This window comes from Staurois parvus, unplaced genomic scaffold (genome assembly GCF_062004578.1).
Source record: "Staurois parvus isolate SC_StPar_1 unplaced genomic scaffold, SC_StPar_1.0 ptg000672l, whole genome shotgun sequence".
In the NCBI taxonomy this organism is placed as follows: domain Eukaryota; kingdom Metazoa; phylum Chordata; class Amphibia; order Anura; family Ranidae; genus Staurois; species Staurois parvus.
Window position 1 is genome coordinate 851410 of NW_028318468.1, and position 26621 is coordinate 878030.

General features: G+C 42.4%; 1 protein-coding gene across 1 annotated transcript in view; it reads left to right on the forward strand.

Annotated features, from left to right (window-relative positions):
* Positions 1-215: 215 nt before the first annotated feature.
* The window catches only part of DSE (dermatan sulfate epimerase), a 64601-nt gene continuing 38195 nt past the window's right edge, over positions 216-26621 (forward strand). The window contains exon 1 of the mRNA XM_089652144.1: positions 216-509. The gene's annotated coding sequence lies outside the window, so the exon portion shown is untranslated. The remainder of the gene's footprint in view (positions 510-26621) is intronic.

The window sequence follows — 26621 nt, forward strand, 5'->3', positions numbered from 1 at the left end:
GCTATGGGGTTTTTTGTAACATGTTTAACACGCTGTTTATCACTTGTACTGTGATTTGTACAGTTCCTGCCCCTCACTTCCCTTGCCTCATGGAACAGAAACAGACAGAGCTCGTCTCTTGCTGACGTTGCAGAACAGCAAACTTGTACAGACGGCCCTTCTCCTTCTCCTAGCCCCCCCAGGCTTCCCAGGGTTAATGCATGCTTGGGGTGGGGCCTGACTGCCAACACAGCTCGGGGACGGGACTCTGCTTTCCGACTTGTGTCCCCCCCATTCTTCTCACTGGGATGCCGGGACTTGTAGTCTGGGACTCGGAGCATCGTCTCCTGACTGAGTAGCGGCTGACAACTCCACAGGCTGCCTCAGTGCAGGCTCCGAGCATGAGCCGAGAGGAGTGCCCGGGCTGCCCGACCTGGAGGAGGATGGTGTGCGCACAGTGCTGGGCTCAGGGGGCTCCAGGCGCTAAACAGGCGCAAGCGGGCCGACGCTGACGCAGGGTCCACACCTGGGTGAGGAAATTTTATTTCACCAAACTTTATTTCACTTTTGTATTCCTATTCTCTTACATAGAGGGACAGAGCAAACGTGTAGAGGGGAAGGGGAAGCTGTGCTTTTCACACCCTGGGGGACTGGACGTAGGCGCAGCATCTCAGCAACAACTTCTTGCTGATCAGATTTGATTCCAATAAGAAGAAATGAGTGACAGGTTGGGAAGGTTTTCACACCTCTCTGACTGGGCTAGCAGAGAGTCATGGGGCCCATGTGGGTGATGAATGCAGGGAAGGCTCCTAATGCATTCCTTATGGGAAGGTAGGCTGCTATTAGGGCTTCCTTTGTGCATCTCTTCCTTTGTGTTTCTTTCTAACATCTGTATACAAATAGTCACATTTCCTTAGTGTTGTCACATAATGCAGCTGTAATGAGTGATGCTGCCTTTCCACTGGTTTGTTTCCTAGGCTGATTGCAGACGGGCCACTTGACAGGCAGAGATAAGTCACCTGTGTGCAGGATCGCTAAAGTCTACAGCCCCCAGTCTGGCTTCTTCAATTGATAGCAATGGGAGTGATATCTTACTGCCTCACATCAGAGGGCGCCCATTCCCTAGTGTAGAGGTCTCCAAACTGCAGCCCGCAGGCCGGATGTGACCCCTTCCTTGCCTTTATCTGGCCTTTGGGGCACTATTTCTTCCACTGATAGGAGGCACTAGCCCTTCCACTGACACCAAAGATGGGGCACCATTCCTCCCACTGACACCAATTATGAGGCACCTATCCTCCCACTGATACCAATGATGGGGGCACTATTCCTCTCACTGCCACAAAATGATGGGGGCACCATTCTTCTTACTGCCACCAATGATGGGGGCACCATTCCTCTCACTGCCACCAATGATGGGGGCACCATTCCTCTCACTGACACCAATGATGGGGGCACGATTCCTCCCACTGCCACAAATGATGGGGGCACCATTCCTCTCACTGACACCAATGATGGGTACACCATTCATCTCACTGCCACCAATGATGGGGGCACCATTCCTCTCACTGCCACAAAATGATGGGGGGCACCATTCCTCTCACTGCCACCAATGATGGGGGCACGATTCCTCTCACTGCCACAAATGATGGGGGCACCATTCCTCTCACTGCCACCAATGATGGGGGCACCATTTCTCTCACTGCCACCAATAATGAGGCACCATTCCTCTCACTGCCACCAATGATGGGTGCACCATTCCTCTCACTGCCACCAATGATGGGGGCACCATTCCTCTCACTGACACCAATGATGGCGGCACCATTCCTCTCACTGACACCAATAATGAGGCACAATTCCTCTCACTGCCACCAATGATGGGGGCACCATTCCTCTCACTGACACCAATGATGGGGGCACCTTTCCTCTCACTGCCACCAATGATGGGGGCACTATTCCTCTCACTGCCACCAATGATGTGGGCACCATTCCTCTCACTGACACCAATGATGGGAGCACCATTCCTCTCACTGCCACCAATGATGGGGCACCATTCCTCTCACTGACACCAATGATGTAATATGTTTTACTCCCACAGACCACCAAGCCTATGACATTGTTTACTCCTGACTATGCCAGGGAACTTTCTACTCCTGCTGGCCACACTCCTGCCCCCCAATATTTGAAGAGCAGTAAACTGGCCCTTTGTTTTGAAAGTTTGGAGACCCCTGCCCTAGAGACTGGAGATGAGCTTGGGCATCTTCCGAACCCTCTCGATCTGAACAATAAATCACATTTTTTTTACCTTAAAGTAATTCTAAAGGCAACATTTTTATTTTTTTAAGGGCATCCAAACTGATAAGAGGCAAGGAGGAGCTCAGCTATGAGGAAAGATTAAAGAATCTAGGTGGGATATGATCAACATGTATAAATACATCAGTGGTTCATATAGTGAACTCAGTGTAGAGCTATTCACCCTGAGGTCATCACAGAGGACAAGGGGGCACTCTTTACGTCTGGAGGAAAATAGATTTGATATCCAAATATGGAAAGGTTTCTTCACAGTAAGAGCTGTGAGAATGAGGTATAGACTCCCTCAAGAGTTGGTTCTGGTAAGCTCAGTGGATTAAAAAGTCCTGGATTCTTTCCTAGATACACAGAATATAACTGGATACTAACATTTATAGGTAAAGTTGATCCAGGGAATATCTGATTGCTTCTCGGGGATCAAGAAGGGATTTTTTCCCCTGCAGGAGCAACTGTGGGTATAGGATTACAACTTTTTTTTTGATTGAACTGGATGGACTTTTGTTCTTTTTCAGCCAGTCTAATTATGTAACTATGTTATACTTGGCTGCAATGGTTTAGCACAGAGCAGCCCCGATCCTCCTGTTCTCGGGTCCCCCGCCGGTGCTCCTGGCCCCTTCTCCTGCAGAGTGCCCACATAGCAAGCCACTTGCTATGGGGGCACTCGTGTGCTCGCTCCTGAACCGACCCCGTTGGGTTCATCTACTAAAGTTGATTGACTCAGAATCTCCTGCACGGTAGCCAATCAGCTTCTAACCTTAGTTTGTTCAACTAGGCTTTAGCAATAAAAGCATATTGGTTTCTATGCAGAAGTGCACAAGATTCTGCATGAGCCAGCTTTAGGAAGTAAACCCCTGTGTGTCCATTGATACACAGAGTGTAAGTTGACCCCATGCCTGTTCTCTCCTCACTGTGACTGACAGCAGCATGAGACAATGGCTCCCGCTGCTGGCTCTCTGTCCAATGAGAAAGATTATGCTGCTCTTGTGCACAGTGCAGGATTGAGATCGGGCTCAGGTAAGTATTTCAGAAGGAGCTGGAGGGGAGCTGCATGCAGGTTTTTTTTTACCTTAATGCAGCTTTATTCGGCTGTGGGCGGTGTAACTTCTAAGGGGCGTCACATAAACAAAGCTTCTAGTGATGTCACTGCCCTTATATGGACACAGTGTCATTAGCTAAATATGGACATGTGTCATTATAAAGGCAATGACCTCGCCAGCATTTCTCCTCTTTGTTTACTGGGAATGACCCAACCTGAAGCTGACTGGAGTAAAAAAATAAAAAGTACAATTTGATGTTCAGATTGAGATGAGTTTGAAGGACACCTGAGCACATCTCTACTAGGCAGACAAACAGGCAGCCTCTTAAAAGAGAAGTTCAGGTTTACAAAAATACATACATACTCACGTAGGTGTATGCAGAATCAGTCCAATGCTTCATCTGTCCCCCAAAGTCCACTGATCGCTCAGTTCTGGGTCTTCAGTCTGCAGAGAGCCGGTGGCCTTCAGTCACCAGCTCTTCTCTTCTTTGCCCCTCCAGCACTCACTGGAGCGCTGGGCCATGGAGGGGGCAGGAGCAGCTGGCTCAGGCTTTCAGCGGCTCGCTCAGAGGCTGAGCTAGCTGCCGGTCAGGCACCTGGGTGTATCCCAGCAATATGCTTTTCAGCCCACTGTGCACTCCTGTGATCCGTAGAAGTAGGGCCAAAAGAGCTTCGGCCCTACTTCTCCTTTAGCCCTGGTTCACACTGATGCAATGTGGAATTCACAGCGTTTTCTGTGCAAATTCCGCACTACATGAGAATCGCACCCCATTCATTCGAACCGCTGTGGTTGTGTATGTTAAGTTAACAACACCCTGAAAGCGGTCTGCAAAACGTGGTGCGATGAGCAGAATCGGATTGCATAGGTGTGAATACCCATGTGATCCGATTCTAGTGCGGACTCAAAAAAGGGTCCTGCACCTTTTTGATGTGGGTGCAGTGCGATTAAAGCCTTACAAAATATATAGATCCAATCAAACTGCACACAAATCGCATGTGATTTGCACAGGAATGCGGTGCGGTTCCCACAGGCGGTCTACCGCACTGCATATATGTGAACCCAGGATTAAAGTGGAACTAAGGGATGAATACATACCTGTCAAAGGGAACCTTGCCAGCACCAGCATCTTCTGAGTGCTGGTCTTCAGGCCTCTTCATAGGCCGATGAGGGATGACATCACTACTGTGTATGCACAGGAGCTAGTCATCCTGGTACTCAGAGACCAGCTCTGGATGCACAGCTTAGTTTGCCGCGTTGAAGAAGACATCAATCAGGTAGGTAGGGGTATTTTATTGAAGAAGAGATATGCACTATCTATTCCGCAATAAAATCCTGCCTGCTTGCTGTTTGTTACACCAGAACTTCAGTTCTGTGTTAAGATGGACATACAAGGTTAGATATTCGGTCGAATGTTTGAAGAAAAATTATTTATCAGAACATTCTTTCTTGTCATCATTGAGTCAAATAATTTCACTTGAAAGCCTTTTAAATTTGGTCCAGACCTGCTATTTGAATGGAATCCCAGATGTATTACACAGGTTTTATTACAATTCGTTTGATTTTTTTTCCTGAATGAAAACCACATTCATAGTTAGAAATTTGTTTGCTCAAGAAAAATTTATCATCCTGCTCCTTCAAATTTTCTCTTCACTACTGTTGAAAATGAAAGTTGATTTGACCCCACTAACCATTAGAAAATCAAACCAGTGTTCTGGAAACAAAAAATTTCAAATGAAATTCTAATGTTGTATGGCCAGCTTTAGCAATCCTGTTGCCTGCAATGTCAACAAATCACCGTTGGCAAGATTGCTGGCAGCAGAGTTGCCCGTCTGATATCAGCCAGTCTTTTTTATTTTTCTAAGAGGATCCTGGGTGCTTCTCTGCTTTGTAATTTTTAAAGTGGTTCTAAGTGGTTCTGAAGGATTAAAGTGGAACTTTACCCATAACAACTTGATAAAAAATAATGTTCTTTAGCAAGGAACATACATTCCACATTAATTATTCTGCTACCAAAATTATTGTGTGCTGTAAATTGCCTCCAGCATTGTTCCTGTTTCTTCTTGCTGCAGGCTTCCATTTTTCTGAAGCCCCAAGTCTTGAGCAGCATTAAAGAGGAGCTCCACCCAAACGGGGAAGTTCCACTTGTTGGCATCCTCTCTCCCTCCACTGCCACATTTGTCACATTTTGGGGGGAAGTGGATACCTGGTTTTAAAAGGTACCCGCTCCCACTTTCAGCTGAGTTCTCCACAGCAATGTCCAGCCCTTCCTCATTACCACTACAGCCTTCTGGGACACATCACAGGTCCCTAAAGACTGCAGGACCAATCACAAAGCACAGCGTCGCTCTTGCATTCTCAGTAGGAAACTGACTGTGAAGCAGCTTCACTGCTAGTTTACCTTAGTTAAGATGTCGGCGCCTGCACCCGAAGCTGATTAAGGAAATTGGCTCGTGTGCGGACATCGCTGGATAGCTGGACAGGTAAGTGTCTTTATGTTAAAAGTCAGCAGCTACAGTATTTGTAGCTGCTGACTATTTCTTTTTTTGAGACCGGAACTCTGCTTTAAATCTTTAGGCTGTCAGCAGATCGAACTATACATTTTCGGCACAGTTCCGGAAAATAGATATTGCTGGGTTTAAACAGTATAGACACTTTTTACATAGCTATAGATGCAAAAGGGGCCAGCATGAAGTGATCTAGCAGAAAACATTTTCTGACTAAAGTTCCACTTTAAGGTCAGCAGCACTAAGACACAACCAAGGATGAAAAAAGTGAAAACATTTTATGGGAAAAATAGGATGGCAATTGTTTATGACACAAAGTTAACTGACATCCAGGTAGGGTTTATAGATTCACCTCCACTCCAGAGCTGCAGTGTCTCGGAGCTCTCTCACTGGCCACTGACATCTTCAGCTGCTTTGATTGGTTGGGTGTAGATTACATCACTGCCACCCATGCACAGGCATTATTCATATATTGACAGATGCCAAGTTTGTACATTGAGCTGCACATACGCAGCTCATTGTACAGTGAGAAAAGGCAGATAAGGGACTTTAAGGCTCCATGCACACTAGCGTTTTATATAAGCTCTAAAAACACTAGAACAAAAAAAGCGCTGGATGAAAAAGGCTGATAATAGCATTTTTGTGCCAGTTTTTAGTAGCGTTTTGAAGTGGTTATGAGCGATTTTATTATCGTATTTACAGTACAAGAAAAAAAAAACACTCAGGAAAAAAACCGTTAGGAGCATTTTAATAGCATTTAGAAGCATTTAGCATTTTTATTCTGCCGGAAAAACGTTCCCAAAAATCCTACAAAAACATATTTGTTTTCTGCTCATAAACGCTGAAGCTTGAAAAGCGCTTCTAGCATAAAATTGTGTGCAAGGACACATAGGATAACACTATTAGCTTTTAGAAGCAGAAAAAAAAATGCTCATAATAGCTTCTTAGAAGCTTAAAAAAAAACGCTAGTGTGTATGGTACCTTATGCAGAGGTTGGGGTTGATTTGCTAAAACTGGAGAGTGCAGCTCTGTATAGAAACCAATCAGCTTCCAGGTTTTTATTATCAAAGCTTAACTGAACAAACTGAAGTTAGAAGATAATTGGCTACCATGCATAGCTGCAGTAGACCTTGCACTCACCAGGTTTAGTAAATCTTCCCCAGTATGTCTCTTCTGCAATTAAAAAAACCTGCCTATTCGCATTTTAATTAAAGTTCCAATTTAACATCATGTTGTGTTCTAATTCAGTACAAAATGTGGGTTTCATTTACTTTACATTAGGTAAAATATAGGGCACATTTTAAGATAAGTAGGTGAGTTCATTAGTTAAAAAAACAACAGAAGTAAATGTTTCTTTCCTGTTTATAGTCAGAATTAGTCTAAATAATCAAGTGTAGTAATTGGTTGATACACTGTCATAGGGATGGTCAGCCTGCACAGAATAGCTGATCTGCTGGTTCAGAGTCCCAGCACTGTACTTATGTGGTCTGAAACAGAGGGAAACCACATGAAATCCTTATATCATTTAGTGTAAATGGGGTCATATGTAGTTATTGTTATAGTTTAAATGGCAATGTGGTTCTTGGAAAGATCTGTATAGAAAACACACATAAGTAAAACAAAGCAGAAAAATGCGTAGTAAATTGAATAGTTTGTAAGAACACGTGCCTGTGACAGTATAGAAGATAAATCGCTTATATCAAACCTTCTTAGTCCCATTGAGACCCACAGTGCACAAATGCTGTTGATCTCTAGACAAGCTCCATTGAATTCATGGCAGCACTTTTACATAAACATAATATAATTACAAATTGTTTAGTGAATGCATACCATTTTCTTGAAAATCTGTTATCTCTTTGATGTTCCCTGTGGCAGTGTTCACATTTTTGCACTCTGTGGTATTGTGTTATAAGGATGGCAACTATTTTACACAAAAAGGAATTTGTCACCTACTTTTAGATGGAATTTACCTTTTCCTAGGAACATGGCAGCTAGAACTGCTAAAGGCAAAGATACAAAGCAAAGTACCCCATAGAACCTCTCAGAAATTGTCTTTCATCATTTTGGCTACATTACATTGCATTTTACATTATATTATCAGCTTGAAAGGTAAATTGATAGAGGGTTTGCATTTACAGTAGCATCATGTCATTTAGTATGTTAGAAATATTATAATTTTTTTTTATAAATTATAAAGAAGCTTCTATATACACAGTGGCAATAAAAAAAAGATATGGGAACCCCTTGGAATTTACTTGTTTTCTGAAGTAATGTGCGATAAAATGTGATTTGATCCTCATGTAAGTCATAACAGTAGACAAACCCAATGTGCTTAAGCTGATAACACACTATTCTAATTTATTGTGTTTTTATTGAACACACTCATTAAACACTCACAGTGTAGGAAAAAGAAAGTGAACCCTTGGAGTTAATAGCGGTTCGAACCTCCTTTGGCCGGAGTGACTTAATACAAACACTTTCAGTAGCTCTATGTCAGACCTGCAAACATTCAGTAGTAATCACTGCATCTCTATGGGGTTAAGGTCTGGACTCTGACTGGGCCATTCCAAAAGGCACATTTCTTTTTCTAAAGCCAGTCTGTGATGGATTTACTTCAATGCTTAGGGTCACTCTTCTGCTGTATCACCCAACGTCTACTAAGACAAACAACCACCCTGACATTATCATGTAGGATATTTTGTTAAACTTGAGAATTCATTTTCCCCTGGATACTGGCAAGTTGTCCAGGCCCTGAGGCAGCAAACCAAGCCCAAATCATGGTGTTCCCTCCACCATATTTCGCTGTTGGAATTATGATTTGATGGTGGTAACCTGTTTCCTTTTTTCACCATGCATAGTGCTGAGTATTCTTCCTGAACAATTCAACTTTTGTTTCATCAGTTGACAAAACATTTTCCAGTAGCATTGCAGTTTGCCAAGGTGTTCTTTACCAAACTTCTGGAGTGCAGCAATTTGTTTTGAGAGCAGCAGTTTCCTCCATGGTCAGCCTGCCTGTTCAAAGACTTACATATGATAGATTTCAACAACTCATGTTTGGCATTTCCAGTAATGTCTTCAAGCCTTTAGCTGCTACCCATGGGTTCTTCTTACCTCATTGAGGGTTCTGTGTTATGCCTTGGGAGTAATGTTGTCTGGGCACCCACTTATAGCAAGAGTAGCCACAGTACTAAACAGTCTCCATTTATAGACAATTTGTCTTGCTGTCAACTGATAAATGCCTAAACACTTTGAGATTGCCTTGTATCCCTCTCCACCCTTATGCAGATCAACTACTTTTGATTGTATGTGTTTTTTTTTTTATCAGAGTAGCTCTAAACCACACCTCCAAACTCATTTCATTAATTGGACGTCAGGTGTGCAGACTACTGACTCCAATTTGCTTTCATCAAATTATGTAGTCTATGGCTTCACTTACTTTTCCTTGCAGTGTTGTGAATGTTTATTGGGTGTGTTCAATAAAGAAACAGGAAATTAGGATTGTTTGTGTGTTATCAGCATAGAGCAGAACCTAACCCATAACGATTTGATAAAAAAATATTCTTTAGCAAGAAATGTACATTCCACATTATCATTTATGCTAGCAAAATTAGTGTGTGCTGTAAATTGCCTCCAGCATTGTTCCTGTTTCTTCTTGCTGGCGGCTGCCATTTGCTGAATCCCAGAGCCCCTGAGCAGCAGTAAATCTTTAGACTGTCAGCAGATCTATCTCTACAAATTTGGCACAGTGACTAAAAATAGAGAGAAACAGAGCATGTTCAGAGCTGAGTGAGACAGTGTTTTACTTGATTTTAAACAGTGTATGCACTTATTTTTAATGTATTATTATTATTATACAGTATTTATATAGCGCCAACGGTTTGCTGTACACTACAATGGGAGACAGTACACGAGACAGTACAGTAACAATACAATTCGATACACAAGGGGTTCGAGGGCCCTGCTCCTTGGAGCTTACAATCTAGGAGGGAGGGGATAGTGGTACAGGAGGAGATAGCTGTGGGGAATGGAGTGGTAGGAAGAGTGAAGAGTGAAGGAGATCGGCTATTAACTGAGGGCGGGGTAGGCTTCCCTGAAGAGTTGGGTCTTCAGGGTGCGTCTAAAAGAGGGGAGGGTAGGTGATAGTCTGATGGATTGGGGTAGGGAGTTCCAGAGGATGGGGGAAGCCCTTGAGACGGGCATGGGAGGAGGAGACCAGGGAACTAGAGAGCAGGAGGTCTTGTGAGGAGTGGAGAGTACGTTTAGGGTGGTATTTGGATATCAGGTTGGTGATTTAGTTTGGGGCAGTGTTATGAACAGCTTTGTAAGTCAAAGTTAGCATTTTGAATTTGATCCGTTGGGCAATCGGAAGCCAGTGGACGGATTGGCAGAGGGGGGTGGCGGATACGGAGCGGTTAGTAATGTGGATGAGTCTGGCCACAGTATTCAGAATAGACTGAAGCGGGGATAGCCTGTGGTGAGGTAAGCTGGTGAGGAGGTAGTTGCAGTAGTCAAGTCGTGATATGATAAGGGAGTGGATGAGTTGCTTAGTAGTTTCCGGGGTTAGGAACGGACGTATTCTGGAGATGTTGCGGAGGTGGAGTCTACATGAGTTTGTCAGTGATTGGACCTGGGGTTGGAAAGACAGGTTGGAGTCTAGGATGACACCTCGTACTCTGGCCTGCGGGGTGGGACTGATGGTGGCATTGCTGGACGTGATAGAGAAGTCAGGAGGGGGGGCGCAGGCTGGGGGGAAAACTAGGAGCTCGGTTTTGGAAAGGTTTAGTTTGAGGAAGTGGAGTGACATCCAATCCGATATGTCGTTCAGTAGGCAAGTGATTCGGGCGGAGACTGCAGGGGAGAGGCGAGGGGAGGAGAGATAGATTTGCGTGTCATCGGCATAGAGATGGTAGTTGAAGCCGTGAGAGTGCATCAGTTGGCCAAGAGAGGAGGTGTAGATGGAGAAGAGAAGGGGTCCGAGGACAGAACCTTGAGGGACCCCAACAGAGAGGGGGACTGAGGGGGAGGTGGTAGCGTTATAGGTGACGCTGAAGGAGCGCTGCAATAGATAGGAAGAGAGCCAGGAGAGAGCGGAGTCTCTGAGGCCGAGAGAGTGTAGTTTTTTGAGGAGGAGGGGGTGGTCAACCGTGTCGAAAGCCGCAGAGAGGTCGAGGAGTAGGAGCACTGAATAGTGGCCATTGGCTTTGGCGGTTAGCAGGTCGTTGGTGAGTTTGAGTAAGGCAGTTTCGGTGGAGTGTAGGGGACGGAATCCAGACTGTAGGGGATCAAGGAGGTTGTTGTCGGTGAGGTGGGAACTCAGGCGGTTATAGACTAAGCGCTCAAGGAGTTTGGATGTAAATGGCAGCAGGGAGATGGGTCTAAGGTTGTTCAGGTCGGTGGGACCCAGGGAGGGTTTTTTAAGTATGGGAGTGATGTTTTACATAACTATACTCGCAAAAGGGACCAGCCTGAAGTGATCTATCATGACTTAATTTTTTGACTAAAGTTCCACTTTATATTTCAATATTTTTATTGAAAATCTGTAAAAGGTAGTATACAGAAAAATAGAAAACATAACCCACCTACATGGTGAGTTGTGTCAAATAATCAGATTCATGGAATATTTCGACACATAAGAATACATAAACCAATGAAGTTGTAAACAATAAAATACAACCCCAATAGGGTAGCAAATATTCCATCGGTCAGTAGGCATGGGCAGTATCATTAAAGTTCCACTTTAAAGCAGAACTATACTGTATCTGAGCACCACAAACTAAAAACACTATTTAATTCATTTTTAATGACCAAAACAAACTTTCTCAAACATAGAACATTAAAATTGCCTAATGATGCAATTCATATACCATGCTGTTAAATTTCATGAAATTTATTGTAAAAACATTAAGGGCTCGTTCACACTTGGCTGTTTTACCAACGCTTGCCAAACGCCCCTATAGCATTTGGCAAGCGTTGGTCCGGCGTTTGCGGAGCGTGTTTTAACGCTCGGCAAACGCCGCATGCGTGGTTTAGCGGCAGTTGCTAGGCATTTGCCGAGCGTTAAAAATGCCCCACAAACGCCTATAATGCAGTTTGAATGGTGTTACCGCTCCGCGAATGCCTCGCAAACGCCCCGCAACCGCTGGTTGATTTTAGAGTTTTAATAAAAGTTGTTATTGGTTTGATATACTTCACCATCTGGAGCATTTTTTCAATTTCTGTGGTGCGTTTTAGAGTTTGGAGGTGCATGAGGAGTTGGAAATATTACACACCAGCAAACCCACCTGGGTTAAAGGGAAAGGTGCGCTTTTGACCTGAGGGTTCGGGACAACTTCCAAGAAGTGCATTTTGGAGTGTGGAGGTGCAGGAGGAGTTGGAGAGTGATACATTAGCATACCTGCCTGGGTTAAAGGGAAAGGCGCGCTTTTGACCTGCGGGTTCGGGACAACTTCCAAGAAGTGCATTTTGGAGTGTGGAGGTGCAGGAGGAGTCGGAGAGTGATACATTAACATATCTGCCCAGGTTAAAGGGAAAGGCGCGCTTTTGACCTTACAGATCAGGTCAATACACAAGGTGAGCGCAGAAGTGTGTTGGAGGAGGATATAGCACTGGGGGTCACAAGAAATCACCGGATGTATATATATATTGAGGAGAGATTGCACATTATCATCTGGAGCACTGAGTCTTAAAGGGACGGTTGATTTATATTGGGACATTGTTAATACATAAACGCCCAGTGAATATGTTTCAGAAAACTCATGGTTATTATGGACACTATTATGGGATGGAGCACGTTTAGATGCTTATTATAAGGTGATATGATTTAGCACATACAGTATTTTATAATTGTCGCGGAGCAAGATTTTTGTATATTTATTTGATTATTTAGTAGTGTGCTGCATTTTTTGTATTTTCGTCTAGTGCACCTGTTGTTAATTTCATTAACACCAAAGCAGCTGAAACTGATTAACAACCCCCAATGCTACTTAACTGACCAGATCAATATTCCCGGAGTTTATTTGACTTGATGCTATACTCTGATTAAAAAGTGTTCCTTTAATCTTTTGGAGCAGTGTGTATGTATATATATATATATATATATTTTCTAATCTTGATGCGTATCGCGGGCACTGCATCAACTGCCGCTCCACAGATTAAGGAAATTGTGAAAAAGCAATATTTTTCTGTGAGAAATTGGTAATGAATCAATTTCAGTGAAGCTGCATAGGTACAACTTTACTGAGACACACCTTGGAGTTGGACAGTGGTAGATTTCTATTAAGGTATTGTGCTGTGTGACAGATTCCCTTTAAAAAGAATGCATTTAAGGTGTTCTGTTTTATTCTATTTGCAATGTGTTCCTGATTCTGCTTTTTGACCCTTGCTTGAAACTTTGTGGTCTATCCTGACCTGTACTTGCAAGCTAAGCAGCGTTAGATCCTCCCCTGGCTTCCCAGACCCTTCTATTTAAAGGGTAAGTTCATCTTTTGTAACATATTACATGTTACGCCCATATTCAGGGTGTAACAACCGCTCCCACCGATCCCATTTGTGATAGCTAGTGGGGGAGCTAGCTGTCACAATTTTTTTAAAATGTGGCAGCGGTCATTCACCGTGTTCTATGAAAGAGAACACTACAAGTTCCAACAACTTTTGCAGCTGTCAGCTTGTAGTTGTCGGTGAACTACCACGGCACTGTGGAGCGCCTTGGTAGTTCATGGAGTCTTCCTGTCAGTAAGTATCTGCTTGCTGGTACAATGCTTTGGCTCCAGAAACAAAAATAATAAAACACATTATTTTACCTGCAATAAATGTGCATTTATTATTTTTTGTTAGAAGGTGAACTTATCCTTTAACATATGAAATACTATGCAACCTGATTGTGTAATTACAATTAGGACTGAGGTTTAGGTTCATCTCTATCTTGGGTTTGATTAAGCAAGCTGGAAAGTCACAGTTCTGGTAAATGAATGTGGAAATTCACCAGACCAAATTCTTAGTAACTATAATGCACTGCCTTACCTTTGAACTTAGCTGGCTTAGAGGGGTTAATAATGGGCACTTTGTTATAAAAGGGTGGGTTCCCAGCAGCTGTTTGTCAGTGTGTGTTGGAGAAGGTTAGGGAAAGCAGGCTGCGATCGTAGGAAGATTTAGATGCAATATTGTGCTGTAGTGCACTAAATTACTTTGGATTGCAGTGTTATGGGCTTCGTATTCTCTTGTACTTCCTCTGTGTTTACAGGTCAGAAACCTAAAAGTCCTTTAGGACTACTTTTTTTGTGTAGTTCACTGTAGGTTATGTTTAGTGGCTGAGCCTCTCTCACATCCCCCTTTTTTTTTTTTTTTTTTTTTCCCCCTGCATTTTTTAAAAATGTCTGCTAGGTTAAAAAAATGGGTGTAGGTTTTTTTTTTTATTTTTTTTTTATTTTGGGGGTCTGCAGCCTATGCTTATTGCTCTAAGGAGAATAAGCACACTGGGATTTTACTGAAATGACTTGGAGACCACATCTAATTTTAAGAAGTTATTGACTTTTTTTATGATCCTTACGCATGTTATGATTGTGTGTTTATTGTGGACACTTGTACCTTTTTTTTAATTCAGATTAATTTCAGATATTAATGAGTTTACAATTACTGTACAAGTATATTTTATGAGCAAAACGCATTCATTACCCACATGCGTTTTGTCATTTGGATTGGTTATTTCTACACATTTTCTGCACCAATATATATTTTACTTATGGCAAGCTTTACTTGCAAGGTAAAGTATTGTGCACCAAAGCACCATTTAATTATTCCCCATGTTGCCATAGCTGCCATTAATTATGAGTATTCTCTTTTATAAAACGTGTCGGGCAGAGGAAGATATAAGGGGGCCAGCAGCTTCTGCAGGACAAAGCAGTGGTTGGGGGTGTATAGAACCATCTAGTGGCAGGGCATGTCTGCCTTTTATATCTGAGTGCTATGCAGTCACAGCACACGCTGGAGATTTTTAGTTCAGTGGCTGACAACCCTTCCTCCTCCCAGGCACAGAATTTGCAAGATACACAGCCAGCTGTGACCAGGTTTGGACAACTGTCTTCAACCACAGCTGACACACTGTATGTGGCTACCTGCGAACAGTCATGGCCGCTGCCAGACTTTCCTTAGTCTAAATAGGCTGAGCAGCAAGAATCAGTAAACAACACAGGGAATGATCTCTTTGAGATTTTTTGTAAAAAGCAGCACATATTACAAACATTAACACTTGTTAGGCATGCACTTAATCCCTTGATTTCCCTGAGATGTTATTCCCCTTTCCAGCCACTGCCATTAGTACAGTGACAGTGTACTGTATAGTATCACTGATCACTGTATTGGTGTCACTGGTGTCAGTTAGTTCCCACTCGCTGTTAGTTTATACTAGTAATGGTAGTGATCAGTGACTTAAAGGTGAACTTTGCGGCAGTCAATCTGGCACACTGGGATTTATTTACTGAAGCTGGAGAGTGCAAAATCAGGCTTACTACTGCATAGAAACCAGTCAGTTTCCAAGTTTTATTGCCATAGCTTAATTGAACAAGCTGAGGTTAGAAGCTGATTGTTTTCTATGCAGAAGTCATCTTTAGTAAATAAATCCCTGTGTGTCAGATTGCCCACCGCAAAATTCCCCTATAAGTCGCTGATTACTAGTATAAAAAAAAGTTCCAGTATGTAAACCATAGTTTGAGGACTGTATAACTTTCACATAAATCAATTAATATATGCACTTACTGTTTTTTTTTTTTTTTTACCAGAGACAATGTAGCACAATACATTTTGGCCTAAATTTATGAAGAAATTTAATTTCAATTTTTTTTATTGGCTATGTTTTATAGCAGAAAGTAAAAAATATTGGGTCTTTTTTCATTTATATAATAAACAATAAAAAACCTAGTGATCAAATACCACCAAAAGAAAGCTCTATTTGTATGAAAAAAATTATACATATTTTGTTTGGGTACCATGCAATTACTAGTTATAATAGCGCAGTGCCAAATAGCAAAAAATGGCCTGGTCATGAAGGGGGTAAAACCTTCCAGAGCTGAGGTGGTAAAAACACTTTATGTAAAATATAGGTAGCCTACTCACACAATGATAATAGACTGTAGGCAAAACACAAGATGCCTGAACATCACATTAATGCAGTTAAAACAGCACGCTGGATGAGCTGCAGACTCCTGCTGGCCACTAGCTGCCCTGCTCCTAATAAATCACAGAGATACAATGTATTCACAATCCAGCTCAGCTGACAATGGTGTCCGTTTATGAACCAGCGGTAAACGATCGCTGCTCAGTTCTCTGGAATTCTCGGAGAATCCAGTTCTCCTGTGAATGCCTTTTATGAAGCGGTGTAGATCAGTTCTCCGAACGAAGGGAGAACGGTCTACAAACGCTGGAAAACGGCTGATTTTACTATAATCTCGCGAGATTACAGTAAAAGATCAGTTTACTAAACAGAGGTAAATTATCGCTGCTTAGTTTGCGATCCCTCCGATTCTCCAGCTCTGGATTGCTAGTGAAGGGCTAAACATGTTCTCCGCTGATCTCCTGAGTGTCATAAACTGTGAATGACCAGAGAGTAGCTGCGATCCTCTGGATCGCAGCTATTTTCTGTGTCATAAACGGAGACCAATGTTGGATATCCAGCAGTTATCACCCCAGGTAATCGTTGGCTGTGCAGAAAGCTGCAAATAGCTGCGCCCACCAGTGACCTCAGGGATGTTCAATTTATATTGCCCGACGCCCGGGACATACAGTTCTGGGCACCAGGCAGGTAGTTTTTTTTTTTTTCACCTTCAGCCCTGCTGTGGGCAAGCAGCAGGGCTCACCTGTCAGGTGGAAGGATTTGGGCAGCAGTGCTGCTGTCCAATTACTTCCACACAACCCACAGTGCCAGACGCCACTCCCCCCGCCCGCTATATGTCTAGGGCTCCGCTTGGCCATCTGCAGGCCTGGGACCAGTTCAGTGGCTGCCAGCAGGATGCTGGTATAGAGGAGGAAGGTGAGCAGACACATCCGCTCCCCTCCCCTCCCCTTCTTGTCCTGTCCTGGAAGTAATATGATGTTACTTGCGGGTCCCTGTTGACAGATTCCCGGCCATCGAGGCAGATTGCAGTGTGATGTTTTTGTCCCCTATGTGATTAAAAAATAAGCTAAGTTAAAAAAAAAAAAAAAATGAAAGTTACACCCCCCCCAAATTTTCAAGGCCCCCCTCCCCCACATATATGCACATACAAACATAAAAGCACGCGCTGGGCATGTACACATGAAAGCGGCAATTGTGATACACGTTACATATCACCACGCACACCAGAATGAGAGCAATAATTCTAGCACCAGACTTCCTCCATAACGCTAAACTGATGACATACAGGTGAAACTCGAAAAATTAGAATATCGTGCAAAAGTGCATTTATTTCAGTAATGCAACGTAAGAGGTGAAACTAATATATGAGACTCATTACATGCAAAGCAAGATAGTTCAAGCCGTGATTTGTCATAATTGTGATGATTATAGTTTACAGCTCATGAAAACCCCAAATCCACAATCTCAGAAAATTAGAATATTACATGCAATCAATAAAACAAGGATTGTACATAGAACAATATTGGACCTCTGAAAAGTATAAGCATGCATATGTACTCAGTACTTGGTTTGGGCCCCTTTTGCAGCAATTACTGCCTCAATGCTGCTTGGAATGGAAGCTATCAGCCTGTGGCACTGCTGAGGTGTTACGAAAGACCAGGATGCTTAAATAGCGGCCTTCAGTTCTTCTGCATTTTTCGGTCTCATGTCTCTCATCTTTCTCTTGGCAATGCCCCATAGATTCTCTATGGGGTTCAGGTCAGGTGAGTTTGTTGGCCAATCAAGCACAGTAATCCCATGGTCATTGAACCAGGTTTTGGTGCTTTTGGCAGTGTGGGCAGGTGCCAAGTCCTGCTGGAAAATGAAGTAAGCATCCCCATAAAGCTCGTCTGCGGAAGGAAGCATGAAGTGTTCCAAAATATCCTGGTAGACGGCTGCGTTGATCCTGGACTTAATGAAGCAAAGTGGACCAACACCAGCAGATGACATGGCTCCCCAAATCAACACAGACGGTGGAAACTTCACACTGGACTTCAATCATCTTGCAGTGTGTGCCTCTCTATTCTTCCTCCATACTCGGGGTCCTTGGTTTCCAAATGAGATTGAGTTGAGTTGCTCTCATCAGAAAAGAGGACTTTGGACCACTGAGCAACAGACCAGGTCTGTTTTTCTTTAGCCCAGGTAAGACACTTCTGACATTGTTTGTTGTTCAGGAGGAATACGACATTTGAAGCCCATGTCCAGGATCTGTCTGTGTGTGGTGGCTCTTGATGTACTGACTCCAGCCTCAGTCCACTCCTTGTGAAAGTCCCCAACACTTTTGAATGGCCTTTTTCTGACAATCCTCTCCAGGCTGTGGTCATCCCTGCTGCTTGTGCACCTTTTTCTTCCACACTTTTCCCTTCCACATAACTTTCTATTAATATGCTTTGATACAGCACTTTGGGAACATCCAACTTCTTTTGCAATTACCTTTTTGAGGCTTTCCCTCCTTATGGAGGGTGTCAGTGATGGTTTTCTGCACAACTGTGAGGTCAGCAGTCTTTCCCATGATTGTGATTCCTACTGAACCAGACTGAGAGACCATTTAAAGGCTCAGGAACCCTTTGCAGGTGTTATGGCTTAATTAGCTGATTAGAGTGGGACACTTTGAGCCTAGAATATTGCACCTTTTCACAATATTCTAATTTTCTGAGATTGTGGATTTGGGGTTTTCATGAGCTGTAAGCCATAATCACGAAAATTATGACAAATCACGGCTTGAACTATCTTGCTTTGCATGTAATGAGTCTATCTCATATATTAGTTTCACCTTTTAAGTTGCATTACTGAAATAAATTAACTTTTGCACGATATTCTAATTTTTCGAGTTTCACCTGTATAAGGGGCTTTAAAAGCGTCGCCTATAGAAAATATAGGTTATTAAAGTTTGTTGCCATTTCACGAGTGCGTGCAAATTTAAGGTTTGACATGTTGGATATCTATTTACTTGATGCAACCTCGTCTTTTATATTTTACAAAAAAAATTGGATAATTTATTGCTTTTTGTGCCCTAAAATTAAGTGTATTTTTTACCTTTGTGATAATATCGTGTGACATAAAAAATTGGAACTATCACTATTTTATTCTCTACGGTCTCTGATTTCAGAAAATATATCATGTTTTGGAGTTTTGTGTAATCTTCAGGCCTAAAGTTATTTTTTAAACCTATGCAAAAAACACAAAAACAGCTCTGGCAGCGAAAGGGATAAAGGATAAGCCGGACACTCCCCTTTCCTGACGAGCACCCAATCGGTGCTCATTACACTGCAAGGTCTCCCCCCACACCCTGCTATTCCCTGGGTGCAGTGCTGGAGACAGGCAGGGAGGGGAGGAGGAAATTTACAGCACAATGTTAAAAATGTTAAATGTTTACGTCACCATAAAACAATGTGCAGATCAGGAGTCCTAACTGAGATATCTAGCATTTTAGCAAAAGACTGGCAGAGGCAGCCCACATACAGGGTTTGTTTAAGCACTCCTCTATATAAGCTAGCTGTAGTAAATATACAGTAATTTTAGAATGAACACTGGGTAGAAATAAGAGATTCCAATACGTGCTTTTTTTTAAGGGAACTGAAAAATAATATTTACGTACTGGTTTCACCTAGTGCCTCATACTTCCTGTTTTGTCAAGTTCTTTCTTCATTTTAATTAAAGAATTGAAATTACCATTTGATACTTGAATTTGTGAGAAGTTGTTTGGTAAACTGCCCACATTTCTGCTACACATGCTCAAAAATTATTTGAGATCATATCTTCATTTAAAGCCCAGATTAAGCCAAAGCTTCTTTACATTTTGATGAAGTGGGGAAGGGAAGGGACTTCGGCAGGTTTCTCTTGCTAAAGGCAGCACGCCAACATAAAAAACAAAACGCCAAAATAAACTTCTGCCTGCCCTGTGTGATGGAGAGTGGAAGAACTAAACCCACGCATGTATGGGTGGATGGGAGGACACTGCACCTTTGTGTTTCCACCCAAAAACCAAGTGCGACAGAAATGTTGCTAAGTAATAGACAAAGCTAACTGAGAGAAAAATGCCATTAATGTACACATGGCAAAGGCAGGGAAGGACAAAATAGCACATGATAAAGTAAATACCACTTTACTACTTCAGCTTGTGCAGCTATTTGTGATGTACATGGTGAAGTCCTGGGAGGCCCTGGGTAGTATGGTATGGCAACAGGTAGGGAGGGGCGAGTAGAGAGGGATCTTGACCTGTTTTTACCAGTTTTAAATACAGTCATGGCCAAAAATATTGGAAACCCTGCATTTATGCAAGATAATGAACCATTTTGCCCAGAAAATTGTTGTAATTACAAATATTCAGGCATTCCCATGTTTATTTCTTTTGTTAGCACACCCCTTGGAAAAAATAACTGAACTTGCTTCTTGCAACCATCAATGTGTTTCTTATACCTCTCTACTGGAATTTTAGACCACTCTTCTTTCACCAACTGCTCGAGGTCTCTCAGATTGGAAGGGTTCCTTTTTCCAGATTGCTGTTTTGAGATCTCTCCAAAGGTGCTCTATGGGATTGAGATCTGAACTCATTGCTGGCCAGTTCAGTACTCTCCGCTTTGTCTTAAAGAAGAAATCCAGGCGAAATTGGGGCTGTGCCTGCAATGCATGGTTTAAATGCTCGTTTTTTTCTAGGGGCTCAGAAAGCAAAGATATACTTACCTAATCCGCTGATCCTCTGAGCCTGCGAGCGGTCCCCGTTGCTCTTGCCCCCCCGCATGCTAGTGGTCTTGTGAATGGGCTGTTTGCGACCTCATCACTCCCATAGACCAGCTCTGGACGTGAGGACAGCAGGAACAGTACACCGCTGGACATGGGGGAGTGCGGGTTTCCAGAGGATCGGAGGAATGGGTAAGTACAGCTTTTCCCTGAATCCCTGGACAAAACAGGCACTTAACCCATGCAGTGCTGGCACAGCCCCACTGCATGGGAAAATAAAAGTTTTAAAGGGAGTTCTGCTTTAAACCATGTCTGGGTGCCATGCACACAGTCAAGACATCCAGTGCCTGAAGCAGCAAAACAACCCTAAAGGTTAACCATTTAGGAGATAATCACATTTGTAGCACCCAGTGACACCACTGGTGCATGCACACTGCACTCTAAATGAATGGCACAGTCAAGTGTGCCATCCATTCTGAGCTCTGTGCATCGATTGTGACTCCCATTCACATGCACAGGAGTGACATCATCATGGCCCAGCTATTCAAACGGCGTGCGACCATGTGAATCCGGAAGGAAGACCTGGGGAAGATGGAAGCATTGTTAGTGGTGCTAGCGCACCACACTGTACAGGTAAGTCTGTCATAATGTGCTATTATGCTGTGCGTACTTGCACATTATGACATTAACCTGCAGGGGAACAATTTTTTTTTTCTTTTTTAAGCGTTTTTTATTATGTTAAGGCCCTTTCACACTGATGCACTTTTGATGCCTTCTCATTGACTTACAATGGAAGGTGACTTTTTAGTGCGCTTTTGAAAACCTGCAACAAAGATGCAGGACTTTTCAAAGCGCAGCACAGCTGCAATGTGAACAGCTGCATAGGATTTGATAAGGAATAATTTTCATGCTCTTTTGTTGCCCTGGAAAAGTGCAGCAAAAGTACACCAGTGTGAAAGAGGCCTTACACTTCAAGAGAAGTCTAATTTGCAGTCCTCTGTTACCACAGAGTTGCAATGTATAGAAACTGATCTCTTCTTCTGTAGGAAAGATAAAGTGAAATGTGATAAAAAAGAGAAATATAAATAGCCAGGGCTACAATAAAGAATGCGTTAGTTCACAGCACAAATGCTTCCAACTTACATGTAGCAGTAGAAGCAATTCCAAAAAAAGTTCCCACATCATCAGACCATAACCTGCTTAATAAATAACTGACAGTGATACAGAACAAATGTACACTGCCCAATTGTAATCAACTGAACTTCATTTTCAAGAGGACAGTACAAGTGAAGATCCAGGAGGGGTACAGCCAAAAGAACACAAGACTAGCATTCTTAAAGTTTATGTGCATGTCATGTGAAAAAGTATTTAAAAAACAGGATTATGTCCCAATTCAGCAAAGTGTCTTGCAACTGGGGATGCAAACTCAAAGGCGTGTACAGTTGCAAGAAAAAGTATGTGAACCCCTTGGGATAACGTGGAGTTTTGCATGAATTGGGCATAAAATGTGCTCTGAACGTCATCTAAGTCACAACAATAGAAGAACACAGTCTGCTGAACATAATACTACACAAACATTAGATGTTGCCATGGTTTAATTGCACATAACATGTAAACCTTCACAGTGCAGGGAGGAAAAAGTATGGGAACCTTTGGACTTAATAACTGGTTGACCCTCCTTTGGCAGCAATAACCTCAACCAAACGTTTCCTGTAGTTGCAGATCAGACCTGCACAACGATCTGGAGTAATTTTGGACCACTCCTCTTCACAAAACTGTTTCAGTGTAGCAATATTCTTGGGATGTCTGGTGTGAATCGCTCTCTTAAGGTCATGCCACAGCATTTCAATCGGGTTGAGGTCAGGACTCTGACTGGGCCACTCCAGAAGGCGTATTCTGTGCTGTTGCAGCCATTGTTTTGTTGAATTACTTGTATGCTTTGGGTCATTGTCCTGTTGCATCACCCATCCTCTGCAGAGCTTCAGTTGGCGGACAGATGGTCGTACGTTTTCCTGCAAAATGTCTTGAAAAACTCTGGAATTCATTTTCCCATCAATGAAAACAATCCGTTCAGGCCCTGAGGCAGCAAAGCAGCCCCAAACCATGAGGCTCCCTCCGCCATGTTTTACAGTGGGGATGAGGTTTTGATGTTGGTGTGCTGTGCCTTTTTTTCTCCACACATAGTTTTGTGTGTTCTTCCCAAACAACTCAATCTTGGTTTCATCTGTCCACAGTATATCTTGCCAGTAGTGCTGTGGAACATCCAGGCGCTCTTTTGCAAACTTCAAACGTGCTGCAATATTCTTTTTGGACAGCAATGGCTTCCTCCGTGGTGTCCTCCCATGTACTCCATTCTTGTTTAATGTTTTCCTTATTGTAGATGTGTCAACAAAAATGTTAGCATGTGCCAGAGATTTCTGTAGGTCTTTAGCTGACACTCTGGGATTCTTCTTTACCTCATGCAGCATTCTGCGCTGTGCTCTTGCAGTCATTTTTACAGGACGACCACACTTAGGGAGAGTAGCAACAGTGCTAAACTTTCTCCATTTGTAGACAGTCTGTCTTACCGTGGACACATGAACATCAAGGCTTTTGGAGATACTTTTGTAACCCTTTCCAGCTTCATGCAAGTCAACAATTCTTGATCGTAGGTCTTCTGAGAGCTCTTTTCTGCGAGGCATGGTTCACAGACAGTGCTTCTTGAAACCAGTAAACCCAAAACAGGTGTGTATTTTTTAAGGGCAGGACAGCTGTCAGCAACACATTCAATATCATCACACTGATTGGAGTCAAGGTTGGCTCACTCCTGGCTCCAATTAGCTCTGGGAGAAGTCATTAAGCTAGGGCCTCACATACTTTTTCCTCCCTGCACTGTGAATGTTTACATGTTATGTGCAATTAAACCATGGCAACATCTAATGTTTGTGTAGTATTATGTTCAGCAGACTGTGTTCTTCTATTGTTGTGATTTAGATGACGTTCAGAGCACATTCTATGCCCAATTCATGCAAAACTCCACGTAATCCCAAGGGGTTCACATACTTTTTCTTGCAACTGTATATTGATACAATGTTTACTCCTGTGTGGTCTAATCAATATAGCCAAGACCTCATGGGCATTTAGGAAATTAGATTATGTTAATGGTACTACAACTATAAAAGTGAGGTAGGGAATTGGTACCTGTGCAGGGGTGACAGTGATAGTCACCCTTCTATATGGGGTTGCACTGAGTGTAATGGCCACAAGGGTACATATCTTTAGGGGTAAGTAGCACAGCAAGCCAATTACCTGTTTTTGGTTTTTGAAAGGCTGAAGTCAGCATGCACAAGTCTGAAATATACTTGCCTGGAGTGAGAGTTAAAAGTGAGAACCACTGGGAATGAAGCAAAGGCTGAGATTCATTAGAGCTGTAAAGCTGAGATCTAGTATGAGACAGCGTGCCGTGCCCTCTTCCTCCAGGAGACAAAACATTTCCTGAATTGTCTTCAATTTGGGTTAAAGAATTAAATGAAGAAAAACGGCAAGCGGTTTAAACACAGTATTAGTGCTGACAACAATGGGATAACCTGGTGAGGCATTGATTTTTGTGGATTTAAGACAATCAAGTTGAGTAGAGGGCAGAGGATCAGAATGGGGGTCTAAAAGTTGGAGCATAACATCAGAATAATAATTAAAGCTGTTCATATTTTTTTGGTTTATTAACCAGGGATTTTTCATCACAAATGGCCCTTAGTGTATCCCATTCTGTCATGCTGTATTTAGGTGGTTTGTGACGCAATCATCTATGGGACCAATTAGTGCTTTTAATATCCCTCTCTACCACTTGATTGCAGGTCTCAACTGTGTGGAATTGTATGGTAGGTTGCCACTTACTTTTTTTTCCTACATTGTACAAGGTCCACCTTTTGGACAAGGGATAGATATGAATAGTTGGGCAAAAAGCACCCTGCATTTTGCTCTTTTCCTCCTGGAATAGGGCCAGATCTGGTTGGTTGGGCAACGCACACCCTGCATTGTTTTTTCCTCCTTTTTGGCTACATTATTGGTTATGCTGAGGATATTTTGATTAGCCGTGGGATATCCAAGAGGGGTGGCAGGAAAAACAAAAAATAAAAGGAACAATCTGTGGTTTTTCAAGAAGCCAGCAAAATCCAACAAGTAAATTGCAGTTATTAACATCTCCAGCTGCCAGCTCACAGTGGGAGAAATAAAACTATTAAACTGTTGACCCTTCTGTCCACCAAACCCTAATTTGTGTCTGTGTATTTCAACTGGATGTGGAATGACTCAAAATTGAGAGATTGCTTAACCACTTAAGGACCATGCCTAGTCTGACACTTCTTTCCTACATGTAAAAATCAGTAATTTGTTTTGCTAGAAAATTACTTAGAACCCCCAAACATTATATATTTTTTATCAGAAGCCCTATAGCATAAAAAAACACTATATAATGTACATTTTTGGAAAATATGAAAGATGATGTTATGCCTAGTGAATAGATACCTAAAATGTCACGCTTGAAAATTGCACACGCTCATGGAATGGTGCCAAACTACGGTACATAAAAATCTCAATATATAAAACTTTTTTACAGGTTACCAGTTTAGAGTTACATAGGAGGAGGTCTGGTGCTAGAATTATTGCTCTCACTATAACATTCGTGGCGACACCTCATATGCTTGGTGCAAACACTGTTTATATATGTGGGCTTGACCTACGTATGTGTTCACAATTGTGTGCAAGCACAGGGGGGATGGAGCTTTAACATTTTTTTATTATTTATTCATTTTTTTTTATTTTGTTTTTATACTGTCCCTTTTTTTTTTAATCACTTTTATTGCTATCACAAGAAATGTAAACATCCCTTGTGATAAAAATACATCATGACAGGTTCTCTTTATAGAGAGATCTGGAGTCTATAAGACCCCACATCTCTCCTCCACAATGGAATGCATTAGATACAAAAAAAACAAAAAATACTACCCCCCCCAAACAAAAAAATGGTATTGTTTACATCAGCCCTAAGCTGGAAGTGACGACATGATGTCGCCCCTGCCCTCCTAGGTTATAGAGCTGATGAAGGCCATATTTCCTCTGGTCATCTCTATGGCCAGCCACCCAAACTCCGGATCAGTTCCTGGGCTTCCTGATGAGACAGGTAAGCCCGAGAACCATCGGAAAGCGGGGGTGGGGTAGGTCAACCCCTTCTGCTGTTTCTAAAAGTGATCAAGCATCTAATCGGGTGCTCTTTTAGCAGAAAGAGCAGCAGTTGAGGAAACTTTTAGTACTGGGGTTATGACATCCAGCTGCAGCCATAACGCAGGTAGACCACTTCAAAACCTTGATGTATATTTACCATTAGGCAGTCCTGAAGTTCTCAAACAACACTTTATCTCTTGGTCTGGCTACAAACAAGCAGAGGACACAATTTAAATTGAGGTGTACCTTTATTCCACAAGGAAATTTGTATAAATTAGTCAAAACAGTTTGCTGAGACACCTTATCATATGCCAACCATAAGAAGCCATACACCAATTTGGATACTTTTAACCTCCGTAGCGGTCTGATTATGTCAGTATTTCTGTGCTCAAAGCGGTACTTTTTTTGCATGGAAATATGTTATTTATTTATTGTAGGTCTGTAATTCTTAGGAATAACTCACTGAAATCTGTCCGAACAAGAGTCTAGTAAACATCCCGGGTATGATAAAATTTGAAACACGAAATCATAAATTATAATATAATAAATAATCCTAAAAAATAATAATAATTAAATTCAATAATGTAATCAAACCAAAAACACTGAAATTTGAATGATAGCGCCAAGTTCGCACATCACTGAGCAAAGTCGCAAAACCGTTTTCAGTGTCTGATGACGAATTTCCCCACGAATCATTATCACTCAATTCTGCAAGTGTTTCTAATTTACTATCGCTGTTCTCTAGCTGATCTAAAACCGCTTTTGACCTAA